This window comes from Dromaius novaehollandiae, chromosome 6 (assembly GCF_036370855.1).
Source record: "Dromaius novaehollandiae isolate bDroNov1 chromosome 6, bDroNov1.hap1, whole genome shotgun sequence".
NCBI classification, from domain to species: Eukaryota; Metazoa; Chordata; class Aves; order Casuariiformes; family Dromaiidae; genus Dromaius; species Dromaius novaehollandiae.
In genome coordinates this window covers 8203642-8227994 of record NC_088103.1, presented here as the reverse complement: position 1 = coordinate 8227994, position 24353 = coordinate 8203642, and the positions used below count along the sequence as shown (strand labels likewise).

Here is a 24353-nt window from a genome sequence, read left to right as displayed (position 1 = left end):
AGAAGTACAAAGCAGCAATCAGATATGGACAGACAGGTCGGAGAGTGTAAGAATGAGATAATACCTGGTCAGAGTAACAGGCAGTGGTCAAACTGGCTAATAATTGTCCTGTGGGATTTTTGTTTTATCAGTCCTGAATAAAAGGCAATCTTGAAGCAAGTCCTGGAGGAAGAGGAGATGTTAGCTTTGCAGAAGCTTATTTGGGAGCACTTCTTCACAACAGAGTATGTGGGGAAGGCACAAAGCCTTTGCTTGAAATTCCGGCAAGTGAGCGATGGGGAATTGTGGGCCCGTCGGTGGCGAGCGTTGGCTTTCTGGTCCTGAGCAAGAGCTGCGAGACGCGGTGGGGAGCCAACCTGCGGGGCCCTGGCAGTGAAGGCAACGGGCTTGTGCCGGGTGCCATGCGGGAAGGGGCCGGGGAAGGGGCAGGATGTGTACGGAGGCACGACATGGTCCAAGCAGTAAGTGGGAAGTGGGTTTTTTTATAAAGACGCGCTGGATAGACGTCAAGAAAGCAGGGTTACGTTTACCAAGGTCACAGAAAAGACTGCTGTAGCAGCTGAGACACAGTATGATGAAACTTTAACTGCGTGGTTAGATAGGATATGTACATATATATTTTTAATTTTCCTCTCCTCAGCTTTCTGAATAGGTTGATCTCGTGTATCATCTTGCTTATTAAATTTAATTTTTAAATGGCTTTTTGGACCTAGATTTTCTCAGTATTTAAGTTAAGAATAGTTTTTTCCTCACCGGTTTATTTTCTTAAACTATTTTTTAATCCTCAGTTGATCTGAGCAGGTATTCACATATCTAACATGCTCTCATTCGTTCAGAATATCATGCTTTTTTCATTAAGAAGATTTAAAATGAAGTTATTTTAAAAAGGGACAGTGAAATACTCTAAACTGCTTATTGAAATTCTGGTTTTCAGATTTTTATAGATGGTAAATATAATACCTTTGATTGGTGCATACAAATATTAGAAAACCAATTAATCTTTTAAAATAAGCTTTACATATCTTTAGTACAATTCAGTATTTGCTTTAAAAATGAAATTCTAATAGCTGGCAATATAATGAAAAGACTATACCATCTGCTAGCTGTATATAATTATATTAAAAACATCAGTCTGTACTTGATTTGACAATTTTCAAGAGCTTGTTAACCTTTCAAATTAGATTTGTACTATCAATTATACTTAACAAGGAACTTTTTATCCATGGCTTTTATATTTCCTTAATTAGTTCCATAAGTCATTTTAGGCATTTTTCTAATACAGCAATGGCACACAGTTATATAACCGCAGCAGGGTTTTCGGGGATGTCTTGTTTTGTCTCCCTCCCCCTTTCCTTTCCCCACTACTGCACTGTTACGCTTTGGTAGTGATGAATGTTATCACCTCCATCTCCGCTGCAGTCAGCCCGTGTCTCCGTGTGGCTCTCTTGGACTGCTCGTAGGAGGCAGGTAGAGGGCCGGCCTCTGTCTGCGGGAGCACTGGTGTGGGCAGGCACTGCTGTGCTACCCGATGCACACCGGGGACCGAAAGCAGCGTCACCCTCATCTCGGGAGGATGGATTGTATGTATTACATTATATACCTTAGCTCTAGGAGTATCCCTGCAGTTCTTAAAAAGGCATGCGAAAGTCTTTCTTGCCTTTGAAACTTTCAGGGGATCCTTGCAAAATTGTCCTCGCCTTGACACTTTAGAGCCCAGCTTTAAGCACATAGTGTATGTTGTAACAGTTTCAGTGGTACCTTGAAACGGGGCGATGTGCCCATGGCAGATAGTTCTACCTCCCAGCCCTTTTTAGGAAGTCACAGAGGTGATGGAGTTGCTGTCCAAGGGCTCTTTCCGTATGGAATACTTGAATTAGGCATTGAAATGAAGGAATTCTGCAGCCCAGAGCAGCATCTTTCTAACATCACCTTCAGTCATGAAAGGGGAAGGGTCCTCCCATTGCCGTATAGATGGCGAATGCCGCGTAGCACATTGCAGTCAGCTAAATGGAAGAGGAAGATTAATTGCCCGCTCCCCCAGTAAAGTGTTATTCTTGGGACTAAATCTCAACATAGTGATTTTTAGGAGTGAGACAGAAGCCCCTCCAAAGCCACTGTTACGCTTAGGAAACAGGGAAAAATCACTTAGCATTAGAAAGTCTTTTAAAAATCAAAGTGCCAGTGCAGTCTCTTACAGAAACCGAAAGCATAAATCAGACATAGTTCATGTGGATCCAGATGCTTTGATGCTACTTCTTTTTCATATTGGCAAAGTTCTCAGCACTCTGCAGACAGAGTCTTCATGCAGTCTCCCTTTACACATAGTTTTAACACCGTAACTTCTTAGCATAATTATTTTCATAAGTGTTTCCAAAACATGTTACAGAAAATATACATTCTATGTTTGAATACTTTATTGCAGCCACTGTTACTGTTGAAGTCAAAAACTGCTGCCTCTGCACAGAGCTATATAATTTTTCTTTCTGGATTGCAGCCCATTTGCTGAAACCTATTGCCCAAGTTACTAGCGTAAGTATTGGAAAAGTACTGGCCATATGATGGACCCTGCAGAACTCCGCTAGAGTCATCTCTCTACTTCTATAGTTGCCCATTGATAATTAACTCCTACCTGCAGGTTTTCATGTAATTTTGACACATCCTACACATTCACCTCCTTTTTTTTTTAAAGAGGTTTTGTTTGTGCGTGTGCCTATTTTGGGCCTTCCAACACCCCATCCATCTCCCGGCAGTTCTCTAGAAAGACCCCGGTGACTCTCGCCAGCCCTGCAAGTACGTAGGAAAGAGCTTACCAGGCCCTTCTGATTTGAAAACTTACGACGTATCCAGGTATGCCCTGACCTATTTTTTTTCCTTCACAGAGGCTGAGATCTTATCATTTTGCCATGGGTGTTTCTTGCACTCAGCTATCTTTAACACTTGCCTATTTTAAGAAAAAATGATGCAAAAAAAGGCATTTAACACTTTGGTCTTCAAAATGCTGTGGTCTTAAGACTAGTATGGAAAGATGAGTGATCCTGCTTAAGCCATGGCAATTCTGGGCAGTGGCCTGGAGACTTTACTGCCCTGCAAAGGGAGGTGGTTTTTATGCCAGCCAGAGGTTCAAGCTAGCTGGGAGATAGGCAATGGAGCAATGTTCCCACCGCTGTTCTCCATTCTGCTTACCTGATTGTGCAGGGAAGCACTGGGGAAGTGGTCCCTGATGTGTCCTTCTGCAGCTCTCTCTGAGCAACTCTCAGCTGGTGGCTGCATGATTAAATAAAAGTTAGGAGAATGGGCTCAAGGGAAAGGCACGTGGAACGTTTCCAAGAGATTATTGAAGGTCTACAGCAATGTGCAAAAAAAGAAACTCTTAATTGTTCAGTGAATGTCATCTCTACCTCTAGTCTATTATTTCTCTTGCAATATGGGTTTGGATTTTTTTTTCTTTTTAAACAAAGGAAGTGCTTGAAGATGGAATAATACTAAGTGCGTTTAGTCACTTACTTTTGTGGTATTGTTCCCTAAAAAGCTGCTTCAGTTCTGGATATCTTGATAGGCTGCAGTATGCTTTAAGTGTTTTTAAGTTCTGTACCTTACTTGTAGTCTTAAGTAACCAGCCAACTGCTGTAAACTGATAATTTGCAAGAGAGCTTATCCTCAGCTATTTCCAAGTAAGAAACACAAGAAATGACGCTGAATTATAAACACAAGCAGATCTGGAAGTCCTAATCTTACAAAATTGGCTGGTGCTGCCAGTATGTTGTAAGCCAAAGTGGAACAAGTCGGAGTGTAGCACTTGTGGGCCTGATGGAGTAGGCAGCAAAGGTCCCGGGGTTTCACACGTCGCTGCAGGTCAGCAGGAACCAGGTGTTGGGAATGTGCCTGTTCAAAGGTTGGTGCAGTTACCCATAGCTGAGGTTGTTTCAGTGCTGTTATCCCGAGCAACATAGCAGCACCAGTGATTTCTTTCCCATAGGAATATTAGCCAGCAACAAGAAAAACTTTGAAGTAGAAATAATCTAATGTATCAGTTCCAGTGCCGGTATTTATAGGGTCAACATTTAGTCCTCAAAGGGAATTTGTGGATGTGAAAAGGCAGCATGCAAATGCTTCTGCTTCTGAAGGCAGAGGGAGCTCTGCACTGGCGTTGGAGGTTATGGTAAGAAAAAGATACTTTACAGATGTATTGGGAGGGATAAACTGTGTGCCAACAAATCAGAGTTTTTGTTGTATTAAGACATAAATGTACGTAGTGTTTTGCTAGCGAGCTGTTATACTGCCTTTGTTTCACCCAGACTCTAAAGAACATGTGTAATACACTTAGATTGACGGTTTCTAGTGATCCACACATTTACTTTCGGACCTGTAAGCTGATTCTAGAGGAAGGTTATGTGTGTAGGTTTATATCATTATCTTGATCATTATCTCCTTGATCCTCTGTGATGACGATCAAGACGATCCTCTTGATCATCGAGGAATTTGTCAACTAAACGTTGGATAGTATTAAGTTAGAGCCACATGACATTCAGAAATAAATCAAGGCGCATACTCAAACCCTGAAATGTTGTCTCAGTCCATCTTTACTCACCATTTAGAAAGTTATAGGAAAATAACCACGAAAATGAATGTATTGCATGATATTTAGCTTAACTTATGGCGAGGCTAAATAATGTGTAAAACTAATTTAATTATTAAAGGCAGAAATTAAAAGAACACTATCTAATGTCTTAGAAGTTTTCCAATGTAGACATCACATGAAAGTATATTATTATTTGGTATTATGAATGTTAATTGTAATAATTTGTAATTATTATGTTCTTTTTCCCTGTCTTCTTTTAAAATAGTCAATGTAATTTTACTTGTTTGCGAGAATACCATCATTTTCATAATAATATTTTGCAGTAGAACTCAGCTTAACTGACACTGAAGGGCAATGGAGTACAGGCGAACTTCATTAAAGGAGACATGGGCAAAGGGAAAGGGTGCACGGCACTCGTGGCCGGTCCCATGGCTGGCAGGATTGTGCCCTCAGCCTGGAGGGGAATGCGTCCCCTCTGTCTGCTGGCAAATTCCAGAATCAGAAGCATGTCCCCAAAATGGATTTTTGTGCGACTTTGTCTCCTTCACTTGAATTCTAATGAATCATGTCTATAGCTAAATTAAAGCATTATTTTTGCTTGGCAAATTGATTCCATTTTAAATAAAAAATAGTACTTTAACTTCAAGTAGTCTTACAAAAGTTCCGCCTCATTTTTCCTATTACAGGAATTAATAATTCTGCACTGCATTATTTAACAAAGTATATTGGTTCCTTTAGTGGAAAAAAAGGGTCTTGGAAGCTTGTCTGGCTTAACTTCTCCATTCATTTTTGCCCTGCATGATACACATTCCTTAGTCATTTGTATGATTTTACAACACCAATGCAAGTTTCATAAGTATTAAACATAAATGTATGCAACAGAATGCAATTTAGTTTTGCTTTGTACTAAGCATAAAGACAGTTAAATGTAATGGAAAAAGTAAAAGCAAAATTCTGATGTTTAGTACCTTAATTTTTGTTGCTGTATAAGGAAGTTGGTGCTTCTGATCTAGATATCTGTTTCTGAAATAAAACTGAAGCATAGGTTTTGAAGCAGGTGGGTGCGTGCATGCCAAATTCCAAAGGAAGTGTCTGTGTTTCTTTTAAGAACAACTATCCAAATTTATTTTCAGTAATATTAATGGCAAATCAGATGTAGACTTTATTTGGATTAAATCCAGGCCCTGTTGGTAGCTAAATTATTGGCAGAGTCAGTAAAATGACACCAAGATTTGTTTGTTTGTTTGTTTGTTTTTGCCAATTAAACAGTTAGATAACTTTTCTTCTCTTAAAAAAGCAATATTGAAGACACATTTCCATATGAATACTGGATACAAATTATATAGAAGTTTTCAGATTGGTTGCTTGCAGAAAAAATGAAGTTCTTCCAAAAAAAACCGCTGTGAGAGTGAAATCGGTTACTTTGACTCGTATATATTACGTGCTGGCCGATGTTAGATCTTCGTATAAAACCTAGAAAGGTTACACTGCTGCAGTGTGTGATGGACTACTTGTAACTTCCTTGTCGTAACTTCTTACCCATCTGCTTTCCTGGATACGGGTTTCCTGGCTGAAAAGGCCTGGTGCCAGATCTTAATTAATTTAATTTAGGAGGAGCAAAGTGCTTCTGAGCTCTCAGGAGTCGTCACCTGGAGAGTTAGCATTAATCATCCCCATATAGCATGAAGCCCCTTCTCCCCAGCGGTGCCCTCTAAAGACCCTTGCTGGAGCACCGCGCTTCCCTCCTTGCAGAAAGCCATAAAATAAAGCGGGCAAGGGCAGGAGCTAGACCGAGAGCTTGCTTGGGAGAGTCCCTCTGGGTTTCTTACTGAAAGGGGACAGCCTGAGCTGATGTTTGCTCATATGCCCTTCAGATACCAATGCAAGACAGTAAATCTGCTTTCTTTGAACCAAAAGAGGAACAAAGAAGAAGTATAGTACACTGAGCTAATAATAAATACAAAAAGTAGGACATAAAGGACAGGACAGAATATTTCTTAAGCTGGATATCTCAACCCGTTTCAGTGAGTAACAGCACAAATAAACTGTTATTTATTTTGAAAGTTTAGCTGTAATAATAGCTTTAAAACCCTCAAATAAAGTTTAAATGCAATCTATTACTTACAATAAAGCATTCCCAATGTTAGACTCAGCCCCTTCCTAAATTGATTATATTCTCCTTTGAGCAGAAAAGAGTTTCAAGCACCTAATTCGAGAAGAGTCATCTGTCTTCCTTTCTGCTAGTCAGACAGCTCAATATTCCAGTTCCTTCAGAAAGCCCAACTTGCCAATGAAATGGATATTTTTTTTTTAGTAATGCAAGCTCTTTTTGAGTAGTTCTGAGCCTGCTTAGTATTTATGTTCTTCGTGACAGGCATTCATTTCAGAAACAAACTCATATATGCATCAGAAATGAGAAGTAAGTACAATTAAAAAGAAAAAATGCACGAGACTAGCTCACACTGAATTATTTATAGGGGCATTTTTAAGATTTTTAGAGATTATTAAAGACTTTCTTAAAAGATTTACAGATATTTTATAGGTAGTTTAAGGACAAAAAGCAATTACTGTAACCTGGGAATGTATCTTATGATTTTATATTATGTTAATTTATTGTTTTATTGTTTTTATCAGTGATAAACATTTGGAGATTATGGTCATAAATCTCATTGGGAATACATCCAGCTAATTGCTTAGAAAATGCTGTTATCTTAAGAGTTAAGAAAAATCATTCTTCTTACCTAACCCTGGAATAACGATACTTGGTACGGCAGAGCAAATAAAGTACAAAAGTGAGGAGGAGTTGACCAAGTAACTTCAAATCACAAAATCATTCGGCATCACTAATGCATCCATCAGTGATGTCAATCATAAAACTGGTATAACTTGGCTTTCCCAATAAACTTGGCCAGGGTACTTTGTTTTCTTTCCAAACACAGCAGCCAAAGGAAGAAATGCTGTTTTCAAATTCCAGAGTGTTCTAACTCTGTATTTTTCACACTAAAATTGGATATTTCAGTTGGCATTTAAATTCTTTAGTGTCACTGGATATGAACCAAATACATCCTGACATGGGCTGAAAATCAAAATACGAAGACTTTTCTTTCAATGAGCAATCACCTGTATCATTAGCGTTTATGGAATTTATCAAAAGATAATTGAACTTGTCAGCGTTAAGCTGCTCCTGTTTTGCTGCAGGATTCCCCAGCTGCTAATGCGATCAATCCTTCCCCAGCAAAGCTGAAAAGATGACCTTTTTATTTTTCTTCAAGTACAGAATGCAAAGCAAAGGTCATAAAACCTCTGTATACTTCAGGTGCAGAATCACCCTGAATAACAGCCCGAATCTAGCACTGCTGCTCCCTGGACTTGAAACATAGCTTTGTGACAGTACCCAGCCAAGTGTACCATCCAAGTAATAGTGTTATAATTAAGGTTGACGTGGCACTTTAATTTCGAACCTCTATTTTCATTCTTCCAAATTCTTGCTTCCGGTTTAAAATTTCTCATGTTGGTTCTGCCACTTCTATATGTGGATAAAAAACATTTTTAACCTACAGGAATTTTCAATTATATTTGATGGGGACTGAGATCACTGACAGTTTTTTTCTTGGAGGGGGTGGTCTGGTTTATTACCAAGGATAGTAATTGTGGTGTCTAAATATACAAACGGAAATTGTCTGTAAAACTCTTGCATCTAAGCCATACTCAATTTGAGTGGAAAAAATCAAAACCTCAGAGATAAACAGAAACTGAGCCAGAATTCAACACGGGTTTGACTTCTGGTGGACCCATCTTGTGTCACGTTTTCATGAATGACTGACACAGGAGGTAAGATCATGCTGATAACCTTTTCTGAGAAAGAAATTAGTAAAACAGATTAATCTGATGGACTGGAGTATTTGAAATAGGAGGAAGTTCAGGAGTATGCAATTGAAGGCCACTAATTTCGGGAGTAGAAATAATTTCAGGTAGAATTTGGAGCTGATGGAGGAGGAGCAGCAGAATTTGAATGAATGAGTCCTACTGCGTGGTGACTATGAGTCAAGAATGAACTGCAAAGCCAAAAAAAGGGTCAATAAATACTAGGAGCCCTTTCAAACATGACCAAAGGTGGGATAATGTGTGTTACCCTGGTTAGACCTCATTAGCCTGAGAAGTGATATAACTGCAGGATGAGAAAAAAGCCTCTTAAACTGGAAGCTAGTGCTGATTAAAGAACAGAAGGCTAAAATGTGGTTATGACTACATTAACACTAGGTGTTAAAGTAAGCTTTGTGACCATTTCTCTACGTTGGAGTATTGAGATCTCCGAGCTACCTTCTAACCAGGGGAAAAGAGGGAGCAAAAATAATAATTATGTTGTTGGGTGAAGTGGCTGAGCCTACAGAAGCAGTGAGATGATGCGATCTTCCAGCAAAATACCTTAATAAGCAAGGGAGGAGTCCCTTGAGGGTCCATATCCCTAATGCTTGGATCTGGGGTTTGTATTGGAATATCCCACATTGCTGTCAAGTGCCCTAAATACCATCTCTCGGGTTATTCTGCAGGGACGCTATTGCTCTTTCTCCCTTTGTGGTCCAGTCCACCCAGAGCCTAGGGCTCCTTCCTGAGCTCTTCAAAATGCTGGCTTGCAGCACACAAATATTTATGCCAGTAAGACCAAGGCATAGAGCTACATTGAAGTGCGTAAAATGTAGCGCAGATAACCCTGTAATTGTATGTAGTAATTTGCCTTAGTAACTTTGGTTTTACAAACATCTACTTTTAAAAGAAAAAGATTTAAAGGCAGATGTGCCTTTGCAGTGGCATCAGCTTTGTTTGCTTGCACAGCTGAAAAGTATTAGCATGGCACAGAAAAGGTTTAGACGAGCATGCAGTCCTTCTCGTTTGGTAGTAAGACAATGATGCTGAGCATATCCCAAAATATCCATTTTTATTCCTTGTCAGGACTTGTTGCTTGATGATGCAAAGTGCTCTGTAGTGCTTGAGGAAGCAAAATCTCTCCCCTCCCGCCCCCCCCCCCCCAAAAAAAACACACAGAAGGAGAAAATAGCCCTGAAATCCAGCAGAAGATTATAATGTCACAAGCAGAATTGTATCATCTACTCTAGCAAACATAGCAGGCCTTTCACTTAATGAAGGAATAACGTTACTGAAAACAAAACCAACTATAAAGCTGCCACATGTTATATACGTCACATTTAGTACAGTAATCAATTCGGAGACCCTACGGAGGTGTTTTAGATTTGCAGAAAGGAAAATTTAGACCTAACACTGCTTGATATAAGTGAACTGCATTTTGGGTTGGTTAATATTCAGAAGGTCTCCGGTTATCCCAGAAGGCTGAGCTGACCTTGTTCGTTGATTAAAAGTTAGAAAGAATAAAGGCAGGATAATTTTGTTGAACTGGAATGTTCAGTGGTAGTGATGGGGCAGGTTATTTTGTGATTATAATATAACTGTGGTGATATAGAAATAAAAATTATTCTGTAACATATTAGCTAGTGAGGTTAAGAAATGCTTATAACCTGGAAATGCAAAGTAGACAGAATGACTTGTAAAAAGCACATTTAAGGAAGTTATTCTTTGGAACTTCCCTTAGGGTCGTACTTTGGGACAGCATGCCATTATTTTGGGAGATCATGCGGTGTTGCTTTTTTTGGTGGACTATTGGTTAGGATCAAAGAACGTGAACTCTGCTGCTTGATTTCTGTTTATGTAAGTGAAGAATGTAATAACTTCAGAATAACTGTTTAGAGTGAAATGTGAGTAAAAAAAAAAAGAAGGGTTAACTAGGCTACCACTAATTTGGCATGTTCCATGTCATAGGCTATGGATTTGGATTTTCCATGACTGTTTCTGTGTCAGGCCTTGTGGCGGAAATTAGTTCTATTTAAAGATGATTAACACCAAAGTGATTTTTTTCCAGTTGTTTTTAAAACCAAGTGGCTTTATATATTTATAGAATATATCTAGGAGAATGAGTTTAGAAAATATCGGAGCCTTTGCAGAACTGACCCTCAACCCTAATTTTATTTAAACTAAGTTGACCAAATATGAAACTAAATGTAAGCTGTCTATATCACTGACACTGTTCTTGAAGTTTTCTTAGTTAACCCTGAAATGTATACATTTACCCTATAATCCCTTTACATTTGAATTAACTTTTAAAGGCCTTATGTGAATTCAATGGGGAAGTTAGCATTCACTACAAAAAAAAATTGTTCTAAATTATTTTGCTTTAGGAATAGATTAAATGTTTCCACTGATGTCTGTGGAGTGACACCGATCTATAAAAGCTGAGGATGTTGCCCAGTTGAATCAATCTTTAAAAAATGCAGTCCTAGAATAACATTTCATTACTATTCCATTTCAGTAAAACCCTTTATGAGGTTACAGGATCCATGCAGATGGTGCTAATTATGTCATCTTGATTTTTTAAAGATGTTTTCCGCTAGATTTATTTTTCCACCTGTAAGCAAAGCACAGAACATTGTTATATATAATGCATGCTAATTTAGCCAGAAAATTGTCTTAGAACAGTTAATTATTTAACTATTGTATATGTTATATCCTTGGTTATGCAGTTTAGAGAAAAAATCATTTAAACACACAACTTTCTTCCTTAAACTGCACATTCTAAGTAGCCCTACCTACGGCTTTCATTGAGATAAATGGAAACCCTTCCAAATGAAGATAAAATTCACATTTTAGAACCTGATATTTGGTTAACTTTGGTTATGCATAATACATGTAAAGAAAAGCCTTGAAATAATAGAAAAGGAGCTCAAGAAATGATCTACTGCTGTCAGCAGCGATAGATGTTTGCTTAATTTTGTCTAATTTGTTCCTCCTGTGGAAGGAAATTCCAGAACCTCCCTGGTAACCTATTCTAGGACTTCATTAGCCTCGTAGTTCAGTTAGGATTTTTTATCATGTTTGATGTACTGTCTTTCAAGTGAAGCTGTTGTCATCACCCCGAAAGCATGCAGACCAGAACACCCTCTCTTCATCTCCCGAGTCTCCTTCCTTCTTGCCACTCTCCTGACCTTTCCCAGATAACGAAGACTGCCAGGTCTTTTGCTCCCCAACTCCTGCCTTTCCAGACTGCACCAGGTCGTTTCACCCTTTCCCCGGAGGAATCGGGGTGGTTGGCAGTGGTATGCTACTTGCTGTGTCGGTGGGTCCCTCGCTGCCTGCCTGCTCCCCCCTCCTCCGCAGGACGAGCAGAGGGCACCAGCTCCAGGACGGGGGAGATGTGCCTAGGGCCTGAAAGCTGTTGCCATCCAAGAAGGTTGTATTGGCTCTTCCTCCAGTATCTGCTTCTCTCAGTGCTATAATTTCTTTAATATAGGCAAAAGTATAAACAGCAAGACAGCTCAATGCCAAGCATATTGCCAACCAAAGCACCTACCTGATCACCAGGGAGACCCTGCTCTTCCTCAGCTAAGGCGTTCTCAGGTGTGAGCTGCACTTCAGCACCTTGCATGGGACGTTGCTAATGAGCTACAAAATGCGTACTTGGCACACACGCACACACCGCTCAACATCCTGATATGCATTTGGCCATATTTGGAGCTATTCTGGCTTACAAACAGTGTTTGAAATAACAGTATGAGATCTTGCTGTCTGCAGGCTCACCTTGGCCCAGCTGAGCTACATCAGCATCACCCAGCAGGGCCCTGTAGGACTGTAGCAGGAGGTGACAGCTGCCCTGTCTGTTGTCATGATTTCTCTGAAGAGTTGCCAGTCTTCAGTGGTAAGAAAGAGGGCGCAGTGGATGTTACCTGCTGTGTTCGGAGTTACTGTCTGCTGTTGAGGGTTGTGCTTCTATAAAAGGGTGTGATGAGGGAAAAAGACCTGAGCTGCTTGTTGACTGCATCCTGCCCCGGCTGCTGTAGGCAGAGGGGCCGTGACGGGAGCACATCTTCCCTGCCAGCCCTCGAGCATCCTTTCCTTGCTAAAGTGAGAGCAGGGCTGGTAGGAGGATGCTGCGCTGTAAGGATATAGTGGACAGGAGGGGGATTTCCTAGCAAACTTCTTTCATTTCTGTTTGGTTTTAGTCTGAATTTTCTCTGCTTTTTAAGAAACACAATTGTTTTAGTTTGTAGTCTAATGAAACATAGCACTAGAGCTAAAGTTTTGGTGGTATTTGGATGATCTTACTTTAAGGATAATGCGTAGTTCACTTCAAAGCTCTGCCGGTTGAGGGTCACGTCCCAGTGAGCATACATCTAAGAGCGTGTGCCTGGAGTACCACCAAAGTCTCTTGTTGTCTCTTTGTTCCTAGAGATGGAAAGCTTTTAGTTTTTGCTAGATAAAAGATGAATGCTAAACCTTGGCATTGTGTTCAAGCCGTAATAAATCCCAGGGTCTCGTTTTATGGCCACTCTGGAAAGGAACAAGCGCCCAGTGACACTATTTAAAACTGCTTCAGAGCATGTACAACAGCTGATCTGGCCAAGCACGTTACACGTGAGCTTAACTTCGGAGAAGGTACTAATGTGTTTGCAGTCAAGCAAGTGCTTTTGTTGATTGAATTGAGACCTGTGTGTTGTCATCAGCACTGGTAAACGTGGGGATTAATTTTAATCTCCTGATGTAAGGAGAAAATCAATGTCATAATCAGTGACGGTCAGTGACAACTAATTACAAGTTAAAATCTGTGCTTGTTCAAAAGCACGTAAATATTTGTGTCAACAGGAGGGGAAAATACCATCAGCATTTCTGACAGTGGTTTTGCTCATCCCAGTCTGAGTGGTTATTTGGAGCCATTTCTTGCATGGAGAGGAACTGCCCCAACTGCAGATGGATGGAAGAGAGAATGAGCTGACCTGGAACAGAAGTTGCTGTTAAGCCCAGAGCACTGTTGGTTTTCTCTACTACGTGACATACTTTGTCATTATCGGTCTGTATTATCAAGGCAGAGTGGCTGCGCTGGCATCATGGCATAAAATGCAGAGCATGGAGATACTGTGCGCAGATGTGGACCTCAACTCTTACATGGTGCTTAGAGGCACCTGTGAAATAAGTAATGAGGAAGTACATAAAACCATACCATAAGCAATAAATTTCTGTTCTGTTTTGCACAAAAGAGTTGTAGTTAAAAGTTAAAAGGTCATAAAATGTGTTGATGATGTATAGTTTTGAAATACTACTTTTTTTTCAAATATGTTTCATTCTCTAGATATCCTGGTAATTGCATTTATCTGATCTGCATTTCAGCTGATTTAAATAGTGGGGAGGGGGTTCACTTCAATCTAAAGAAGAACTGAACAACAGTTCTGGCCCTTTTGAATGTCGTTGCAATTGCAGGCCCTCAGTGTTGTGCAGGAGTTACAAGAGTTGCTGAGCACTTCATTAGACCAAGCCCTTCTCATTTGCATTTCCTCTCTGTCTCATAACGTGTTTTAGATGCTTCTGAAAGACATGTAAGATATACAGAACTTGTAAAAATATCTTTAAAAATATGTTGTGTAGTGTTTTTGGACCACATCCAGCTTAAAGAATGTGTCCTGTTTAAAAAGGAGAAAACCCCCACAGCTTTGGCGAAGTAGGATAGATATTGTTAATGGATTTTATGAGTGCCTTCAAACACCACTGACTGCTGATGTTTATGATATGAGTGTAAATGGTTTGGTGTCTAATGCTGTGAAATAACCATAGATTTGAGTGATGAGAGTACATCCGTACTGAATGAAAGTGCCAGTAATGTGGATTTTCATTTTGATTGTGCACACTGAAATCTAAGGTGGGCAGAGAAAATTGTATCACGTGAAGAACATTAAGCTAAAAATACGACAGTCTGAATTGTGAAATAAACATCAACAGTGCTGTGATCCTTTGCAACAGTATCATACAGGTTAGGAATCAAAAGATTTGTCAGATGATGATTCAGACTGAATGAGCCAAGATTTCTGATGTTCTCAGTCTAAAATTGGAAACTGGAACTTGTCATAATAATATGGCTGAGGAATTAAATCTGAATGCAAATATGTATGGCAATCAATTAATGATAGGGATAAAAATATTATTTCCTCAATTGCAGTGAGAGTGGATGATACAGACAACGCAGAAGTGGGAGGCGGATGCGACAGTGGAGGAAGAAGGAAGGGAGGAACAGAACTCATCTGCCAAAGGTAGGGAGGCAGTCCTGCAAAAAAAATTTAGAACCGGTGTGATTTTCCTGTGCATAAGCAAATGTAAAGGGCAAAATTAAAACAGATAGTGTTGTTTAAAAATCTGTGTGAGGTGGATTTAGAACTGTGGTTTGATAGCCTGTCTTTACTTGGTAGGATGTGGGTTGCTATTTCATAGGGAATGGAATATGGTTAGTAACTTCCTACGGATGAAGACAGCAGTCTGATACCAGTAACCTTCAGGCTCTCCAGATCTCGGCTGCATCTGAAACGATATTCTAATATGTAGTTGCATTGCTAGTATACAATTCCCCACAGGCCTGTCTCCACACAGTAGCTGTGTTTTTTACACTCTCTGCTATTTTTCTCTCACATCATCTTTGGCAAGGACCTCTTGGGGTTTTCCCTTGCTCTGTAGTCGAGGGAATGGTCTGTTTCCTAGGAGCAGCTGGAAATTGAATCTGAAAATTTTTCTGTTATGTCAGGGCCTTGGGACCTGGCAATGCCTGTGATCTCCTCTGTTTTCTCGCTGTAGCACCTGACAGCTTTTGCAGCTCTTGGTCTTTTTTTGTGTAGGTCTCAAGTGTGTCTTCCAACTGGGAGTTGGAGAGCATTTTGTGACCTGTTGCAAGCAGGTGTTAGAGGAATGTGCTGCAAACTCTTCTGAGCAGAATGAATGTCTGTTAAGTGGTTGGAAGTGGATGCAGCATCCTGGGATTGATGACCCTGATAGTCCCAACCAGCCCTGCATGCCTAAATCCTGGGGAGCTCTCGGAATGATCAGACTTCAAAAAAATATATACATGCTATGAACTGAACCAACCAAACATGCAGAAAAAGTGATTCCAGAAAAAGATGGAAACCATCAACATCTTGATTTAGAAAAAACCCTAGAACAAACCAAAACCAAACGCTTGCAACTATTTGTAGTCATAGTCCTTGAGTTTATCTTGAACTGCAGTAATATATCTTCTGATATGAGCTATGCAAGTCATGTGTATATTGATTTATGGTTTCAGGGCTATTCTTTACTTGTATGGAAAGGCCATTATGCAGTTAATATGTGCTAAAATTGATAATTTGGCTTTATAATATGGAAACTGCTTTTAGTCTCTGCAGTATGCTCAACTCACAACAATGTAAGACGCTACTACCCATCCATCTAGTGTTTTCTTTACACATTTCACCAATGTGGTTCACAGTCTTTGGGTCCCAGAGATGTGCCTGGCTTGTCCAGTAGTGACACAAAGCTGTAGTTTCTTTTTCCGTTGTGTGGCTGGTCTGCAGTGTTATGCAATGTGAGGTGTAATGGTTTGTATTCACCAGCTCTCAGGTAACTACCTTAATATATTCAGTTTAAACTTATCCACCCACCAACTCTCAGTCCATGCAGAACACAGCACGTAGTCCCATGAATTTAATTACATTTTATCTGATTTATAGCACACACCCATAAGAAGTTATCCAGCACAGTTGTGGTGTGGTGAACTGCAGATCGAAAGCTGGTGTGAGTTTACTTTGTAAACCAGATTTGCCAGCAAAATGATGCCCTGTAGAACCAGAAACTCCTATCTTCATTGCTGAGCTCTCCAGGAACACATGCTTTCTCTCCTTGAAGTCCTGCAATTCTTTGGAACCCAAATCTGGCAAGTGTTTGGACAGAGTAGATGTATGAGTTCAGTTTGGCATTTTTTTGGTTTTGTTTATTTTTAACTCTTTTTTGATTTGGATTCTATAAAGGACCAACAGCTTCATGGCTCACTTTATAATAATGCCTCAGCAAATTCCTCCAACTGCTCTGATTTCATGTAATTAATCTAAACTGTGTTCTGTATTTTAATCAAACATCCTGCAACTACAGCAACTGCTGGTCTATAAACTATTAAGAAGCAGTTGGGTCAAAGACTGTCTCATTGTGGCTAACTCCAGTGTATTGATGTTTTCATTATTTTTATTAATTTTAATATTTTGTTAACTGAGAGCTGCAGAAGATGCTAATTTCATTTTCATGTAAGTCCTCAACCTTTGACTTGAGGCATTAAATCACTGTCTTAATAATATTGCAGTTTCTCTAGCAACACTTTCCATAAATTGTCTCCAGTGATCACCATACCAAGCAAAGGGTGTTACGCATGCGCACACAGGTTTGCTCTTCTGCCGCGAAGGTTTTGTCTCTGCTGAACACAGCAGATGGCACAGGTCTTGCAGGGCAGGTTCTTACAAGGGAAGTCGGATGTGAGTGTAGAGTGGAATAACTTGTCTTGTCTGGGGAAGTCCTAGACTCACAGACAGTATTTCAAGAAAATCACCCAGAACCGAAGCCTGATCTTTCATAATTCAGCTTCAGTTAGTGACTCTAGTCAAGCAAAGGCGAAAAGCTCTTTCTGTGATTACATTACAAAAATGTTGCGTTAGTGTTTGCTGCAGGAGAGTCTCAAGCAAGAGAAATGATGCAGTTACTCGGTGAACAGCGGCATTTCAAATCTCTCCCATGTAAGCCAGAAGCCAGACCTAGCGCAGAGGCAGAGAACATACCACGGCCTCATCCTTCAGTCCGCTTCCCTTGGGGGAGTCATTTTAGGCACTGGTGAAGCACTGCTCTTTGGCATGTGTTTCTTTAGCACTTAATCTGGATTAACAAGCTAGACACTGAGCTTTGTGTTTTCTCTTAACAGAAACACTAATAGGCTGCAGTTAGCCTTGATGGCACAGCAGGAACAGGGCAATAAGTATTGGTAGAGCTAAGTGGAGACTGCCGAACACGCACGGTCGCGCCAGCACTTGGAGGCCTGACTAAATGACCAGGCTTTTAATGTTACAAATCCAGGAAGAGCTAAAGAACTGCTCGCTTACCTGCAGTGCAACGAGTGGCTAGAATACCTTTCTGAGAGCACGAGCTAGAAAAGCCTGTGCTGGGTGGCGTAGTTGCAGCCTCCATAAGAAACATGCTCGTGGATTTTCTCAAGGCTTCGTTTATAGGGGAGCACTCACCGGGACAGAGAGATTCCCACTGGAGACATAGGGTAGACTGGTGATGGGAAGCAGAGCCTGACTACAGTTGATACAGATCAATTGAGGGAGGAAAAAAATTGACAAACTGAGAAGCTTTTTTAAACAAGAGACCTTTGGAATGAAAAGGTATAGACCGAAGTCAAACACGGATGGTGGGACAAGTGGCTCTTCATGCTCCACTGTATCTGAACTGTTTCCCAATTTGTTACAGTGATGCATGTCTCTTGATAAGTTTTAAAATCATTACCACAAGTACTCTCCATCCTATAGGGAGACTGGGGTAAATTAGGGAAGCTCCGTCTTTCCTGATTCTACAGTCCTTTTTTCTTTGAACTTCTAGAGTTTAATTCACGTGTGTCAGATGGTGAGCTCTGAAAAGCATCCATTGAAAGTGAATCACAAGTCATTTCTGTTTGTTTTTCTTAAGTATACCTTATGTAAAGAAATTTAATTTTAGTAAATGCAACAGCGTTTCTTCACAGAGAAGCAAAGGGATTAACAGATTATTTAAATTGTTACAGTTATTTAAAATGTGATAGACTAATGCAGTTAGAGAAATAGCATTCTATTAGTCTCACTGATAGCCATTAAAATGGGCCACATACATTCTTTGTAACTAGTGCTACTAGAAGTCTGCATTTAACATTTATAGGTTTATAACTTATTCAGTAAATTACCTCTTTTGGTCACAATATAGTATAAGAATGCATGTGAGATGTCGTAAGGACAGCATTTCCCCTAAGTGCTTCCAGTACCTCCTGGCTAAGGGAAGGAGACACGATGGCCTTTCCTGGGGCGTTTTGTTTCTCTCTCGGGTACAACCTAGCCATGTCTAAGAGAGGTAACAAAACATGAAGTCCAGGCAGACTCAGTTCAGTGTCGCTGTGAAGGCAGCGATTGTTATTTAATCCAGATCATCGTATCCATCTCCATGGTCCCTAAAAGAACCAGTCTAAACTGTATTCCTTCTATCTGGAGCTCCCTTTTTCTAGTGACTTCTCTTTGCAGCACATACATAAACATACCTGAAGCTTAAAAGCCAGATTTAGAAGAGTGAGTTCTTACGGGCTCTTGGCCTCAGGCTGGCAAATGTTTTATCGCGGGCAGGAGTCACGGGGATGATGCAGCGGAGCCTCGGATAGCATGTCCTGAGCGTGCCAGCTACCGCCGTGTTTGCTGTAGAAACACACAGTACAGTTACAAGTGAATAAGCACTCTCTTACATTTAACAACTGGCTTTTCTTTTTTTTTTCCCCTTTATTAATAAGAAGGCAATTAACCCTCTTGGTGCTTTTATCCTATCTGTTGTCTCATAGTGGTGTACAATCTGAAATATTTTGGTGGTGGTCTCGGAAACCTGCAACTCCAAACAAATGGTTTTACATCTTCCTTGTTTTTAATGCCACAGAACTCTTGAAATAATCATGTATTTAATGGGCAGTTACTGTACTTCCAAATGTGGACACGGAAGCTATTAGCTACATATTTAATTGACACGACTGATTTTGCAACAACTCCAAAGTGAAATGCTAGAGGTTACGAACTAATCATAAATTTTTCAGAAAACAGCCTAGGGAAAAAATAGGCAACTTTGAAGGTTCTTTAATTCATAAAACAAATACTTGCTTTGAAATAAAAATATTTGTTGTTTACAGCATAAGGAGTCCACGTTTAAGATGTCTTTATCTCTTGTTCTTTGAAATATTTACAAAAAAACTGTCAGGTAAATAAAAGCTATGGGGCTTTCACTGACAAATGTTGCACTGTGGCCTCTTTCACGGTTGGTATTTACCGAGGGATCGGTAACCTTTGGAAGAATTGCTGTTGTAATGCAAGGAAGAAAATAACATAGTTTTATTTTAACAAATTGAAAATATAGAGCAGAGAGGTACAATGAAAAGGAAAGCAGGGCCCAGGGCTTGTAATATGATTAATTTTGGTACTCAGAGTTTCAAATGGAAAAGAGCACATAAGAAAGAGAGAGCCACCAGTTAGCAATGCAGATAGTAAAGATATCAGTTATTTGGGATTCAGGACAATTTGATTCCAGTTTTCCCATGTTACTTTATTGAATTCTTAGGCTTGAAGGTAAACTAATATTATTAGTATTTTCTTCTACAAGTTTCAATAACTAGCTCAAATATTTTACAGCGTGTATGGGTCTATATATTAGTTTATGCAACATTTTTTTAAAAACAAACAAAACTTTACTTGGCTCAAATGACTAATTTATTCTGCAATCAGTATTTTCCAATTACAAATAAGTGTGTGGGGGCGGGGAAATTTTGGAAACAGCACTATGACTATAGTGTTGAAGGACTAAATGGAAACGATAAACACAAGTACGGATTGCTGGCATCCAACGTAGCAGTAGGACCTGCTTGTTCTGCCTGGACGTGGCAGTGCTTCTGAGTGTCTCCCCTGGCTGAACTGCTAGTAGTGGCGAACTCCTTGAAGACAGATACATAGAATAAATAATTATATGACTACTCTCAAAGAACCTTTACGTTCTGTGCATAATTATTGACTTTCCCATGAATCCTGGTAAATTAGCTTCGTACTACTTGCCTGTCTTCCCCAATGGCCATGGTGTGTGCTAACAAACTGGGCATAGCGCCCTGTTGTAATGCAGGAGGGTGACTGCAGAGAGCAGGTGTTTTATGGAAAGGTGGTGGCTCTCTGAGTGGATCTGTAACACTTGGTGGTCTGGGGTTTTAGCAAAGGGTCTCAGTCCTTCTGGGAGGGATTCAAATATTTTGTCTCCGTAGTCTGTCCATAACCTCTCGATGAAGTCAGTTTTCCTTCTTCTGTGGAAGTAGGTTTCTGGGTAGGACTAAAGGTGTTTTCTGTTTTCCATGAAAATACCCTAACATCACTTCCATGGCTTGAATAAATTCACAATTCACTCATTATTTCCAAATATATAACCAACTGTCATGCAATTTTGCTGCCTAAATTGAATGTTTTATAATTTTAGGCTGAGTTTAGGCTATTCTTCCAACAACATCCATTTAAACTGAGCAACATCAAGCTTGCAGGTGTTCCAGCACTGGTCACAGGAATAAGCACAGAGTCCTGTGCTGGATTCTTAGAAATGCTGTCCATTTTCTCATAGAAAGATTGACATTATTTCTGTATTTTGACATCAATTTTTTAAAGTTAATTTTATTAAATTGTTCTTTCTTTTGCACTTCCAGTTAAAAAAGAGAGTGGGGTTTCCTAAAGTAGAGGAGATAATGTCTTTGTGCCTCTTAACCATTTAGCTATGAGCAGTGAAAGAAATACAAGTTTGAACAGTTTTCTGCAGGAAAACAAAAGCGGCGGCACGTAGCAGCGTGACGGCGATGCTAATTACAGATCGGCTAGCGAAGGGCGTTGTGTCCAATTAGTCTCAACTGCATGCATTTGAATTTTTCATGTATGTAGAATATTCTAATACTGGAAGACGCATCCTGGAAGAATATTTCTTCCAGTCTGACACCAGGAAACAAAGCTGTAGCTCTTCAGGAGTGTTTGGATCAGTATTCATCTAGCTGAGATCCCGCAGTGTTGCTAGAGGTTATTAATATGTGATTAACAGAATGGGGTGTTACAGAGAACTGTCTTTCACCATCTCTTCTGCACGGAGCATTTTGGCACCATTACATGTACGTACATGTATATTGTGCACGTCCAGCACGCAGGTCTTGCTAGAATTTCAGCAAAAGAATGATCACAACATTTTATGACTGAGTGGTTTAAATCCTATAAATATGTGTAATAAAAATAAGTCTGTGCCACACATTAAAAGCTAAGGCTCAAATATTCATAGTTGTGTAAGTTTAAGACTCAGGTAATATATTATTATTACTGAGGTAATATTAAGGATTTAATTCTAAAAGTATTAAGACAGCAGCAACATAGCATAGCCATAGCATTTGTAATTAGCTTTTTGGCTTGTTTGGGTTTTTATATTCTGTCCGTATATGATTTCTGAGGGACGCAGATTATTTGGATACCCTGGCGATGGGAGGATCAATCCGGCGGAGTGGGCTAGAGCCGGGCAGGTCAGGTAGCTCGCCCCCGGCCCAGCAGCCCCAATTATACCTAAGCCGGGCTTGACAGCTCATTAGCCGGCCCGCTGGCGAGCCCCTCGCGGGGCTGCCCTTCCAGGCTCCCTCGGCGTCTGATTTTGTCGCGGCGCTATCCTGACAGCCACAACGACTTCCCCAATGTCGAAGCTAAATTTCTCTTGCTGCAGTTTAGCCCTTCTTGTCCTGTGCCGTGAAGAGTAGTTTTGCCGCGTCCCCTTGACAGCAGCCTTTTGTGTAATTGAAAACTGTTGTTTTGTATCTTTCCAAATTAAAAAATCCCGGATCCTCCAGCCTGTTCTCCTGGCTGCTGCTTTCCAGCTCGCCGGTCCTCCTTGCTGCTCTCCTCCCGGCTCTCTCCCGCTGCCGGCCTGCTCGGAGGCCCCCCCAGAGTGACGGCTGACGGAAGGTGCTCTCTAAGAGCTGCTACCCTTCTCCTCTTACAAAACCATGGCTCTGTCATTCACATCACTTAGTGTGACAAGTACAAATCAACGCACATCCTGCATATTTTTAAAATGTTCTAGTTTTACTATTTTATATAGTTAGGGAGTCTTTGAAATACCTTAGGACATGTGAATGTGTTAGGACAAAATGGAGGTGGTTGGAAAATGCCAGCCCCAGACTCTGGTTCTGCCCTAGGAAAAAGGAGAGGTAGGTCGATTATTTAAGCAGGGCCTCGAGATGGTGATGCTGCTTAGCTTAGCAATGGCGTTTGCGTTTGGCTTTTCCTCCCGAGCGCTTTGTTGAGACTGGGGATGTTTCTTTAGTTGTGTGCGGAGCCTGAGCTTTCTCAGTGGCCTGCTGCAAGCCCACTGGGGTCGGTAGGAACACATTTCAGCTACGCTTTTAAGCACCTATCCGTTGCAATTTAAGTAAATCGGGTTTGTCCCATCTGTTTTATTCAGAATTGAAAGATCCTTGCAAAGAGCAGAAGTGTAGAGGGCAACGATGAATACGAGTAACCTTGACGTTCTTTTTCTGAAGTTTTTGGCAAGATTAAAATCAGCTATCAGACCAAAATGTGGGCTGTCTTCATTGCAAGATTTATTTACAGTAAATATTTTTCCAACTTTGCTAACTATTGTTCTAAGAGGAGGAGAAATTCAGCTCGTAAATGACAGAGCCCGTATTTGTGATTAGTTGCTCTCCAAGCTTGCTGTAAACCCAGGCGCAAGTTGCTATTCTCAGAAAGCAGGCCAGGAGAAATCAGAAGTTTGGTGAAAGATTGAGGTTGCTAGCCGTGGCGTTGTTTGCGTTTTCCAGAGTGCTGCAGCCTCTCGGAGAGGTCAGGCAGCATCTGCTGGGGGAGCGTCGGCTACGGCTCCTCTCGCCCTCGCCAAAGCCTGCGCTGGCAGTAGCAGACCGAGTTGTGTACGTGGTCGTCTTGGGAAATGAACAGAGAGCAGGGAAGTGGCAAGTAAAATGAACAAGAAAAAAAACCCTATTCCTCAGTGAAAGAATGTGGTTAAACACCTAGAAAATCCATTGTTTCACAATGCATGTAATTTAAATATTGCAGTTAAGGCAAGCTTTATATTTTTTAAGTAATTTGCATGTTATGCTGTTTTGTTCACACATCTGATGCATATGAGTGAAAAATATATGGATAATGTATATTTTAACCCCTGGGTTTCCCAATCTGTCCATATGCATCCACATTTTTCAACACCTTGGCATAACTAAGCACCCCAGCCACATGAAGGGTTGTGTGATGAGGGGACATATGGCAGCCTTCACCAGGCACGGAGCTCTCCCTCGCTGTTATTGTTGTGTGTCACGATCTTAATGTTCTTTTAATGGGGTTTTCGGAGGGTGAGCACTGCCAGCCCCTTGTCTCCTCTGCTCAGCGCAGAGGAAGGAGAAGTATACGCTCCGTGGAAACGGAAGAAAATTAAAGCAGGATATCATTAAGCTCTGGGAGGAAGTCTGTTGGTGGACTGATGATGCTGTATGTTCTCAGGCATGGATTCTGCCAGTTTAGCAGTGATTTAGGCAGGAATCGTTTTTCATGGTGTTTGTACCAGTAGGGAGGCCTGCAGTAAGGATTTGGAATGAAGTGGTTCCAGAAACATAGTGAAATATTTTGTAAATATCATAATTCACTGCATTACACACGAATCATTAGGATGAGCCCTCTCATTTCTCTTTAAATTTTCTCACTTGAGAAAATTTCATTGAGAGGAATATCAACACTGACTTCTAAGGCCTAAAATGATCTAGAATATTTCACAGGAAGGTCTTTTGGAACAAATCTGCTTTTAAATGAACTAATATGTCTAGTTTATTTAATTCCCTGTCCAGCAAATCACTTACGCTCTTGACTTCTGTTTGACAACTCATATATCTAAAGATCTGCTCAAACTGCTGTGTGTTGCTGGAGTGGGGCCATACTTGGCTGAGTAGGTCTTTAATGTACGATCTGCTGTTTTGTTTTGCCTTTTCTTCTTGCTTTTCCTTCTTTTGCCTCTAGTATACCAAGGCTGCTTGCCTGTTTGATTTTTTGGCTTCCTGAGTATCATGCCGCTGCTCCTATGTTTCTAAAAAAAC

The 24353-nt window shown here is 40.5% G+C and overlaps 1 protein-coding gene across 1 annotated transcript in view; it reads left to right on the top strand.

Moving 5' to 3' along the window:
* Positions 1-24353, top strand: part of LOC112981614 (protocadherin-15) — a 1192166-nt gene that overhangs the window by 335394 nt on the left and 832419 nt on the right. The window contains exon 6 of the mRNA XM_064513568.1: positions 14631-14721. The gene's annotated coding sequence lies outside the window, so the exon portion shown is untranslated. The remainder of the gene's footprint in view (positions 1-14630; positions 14722-24353) is intronic.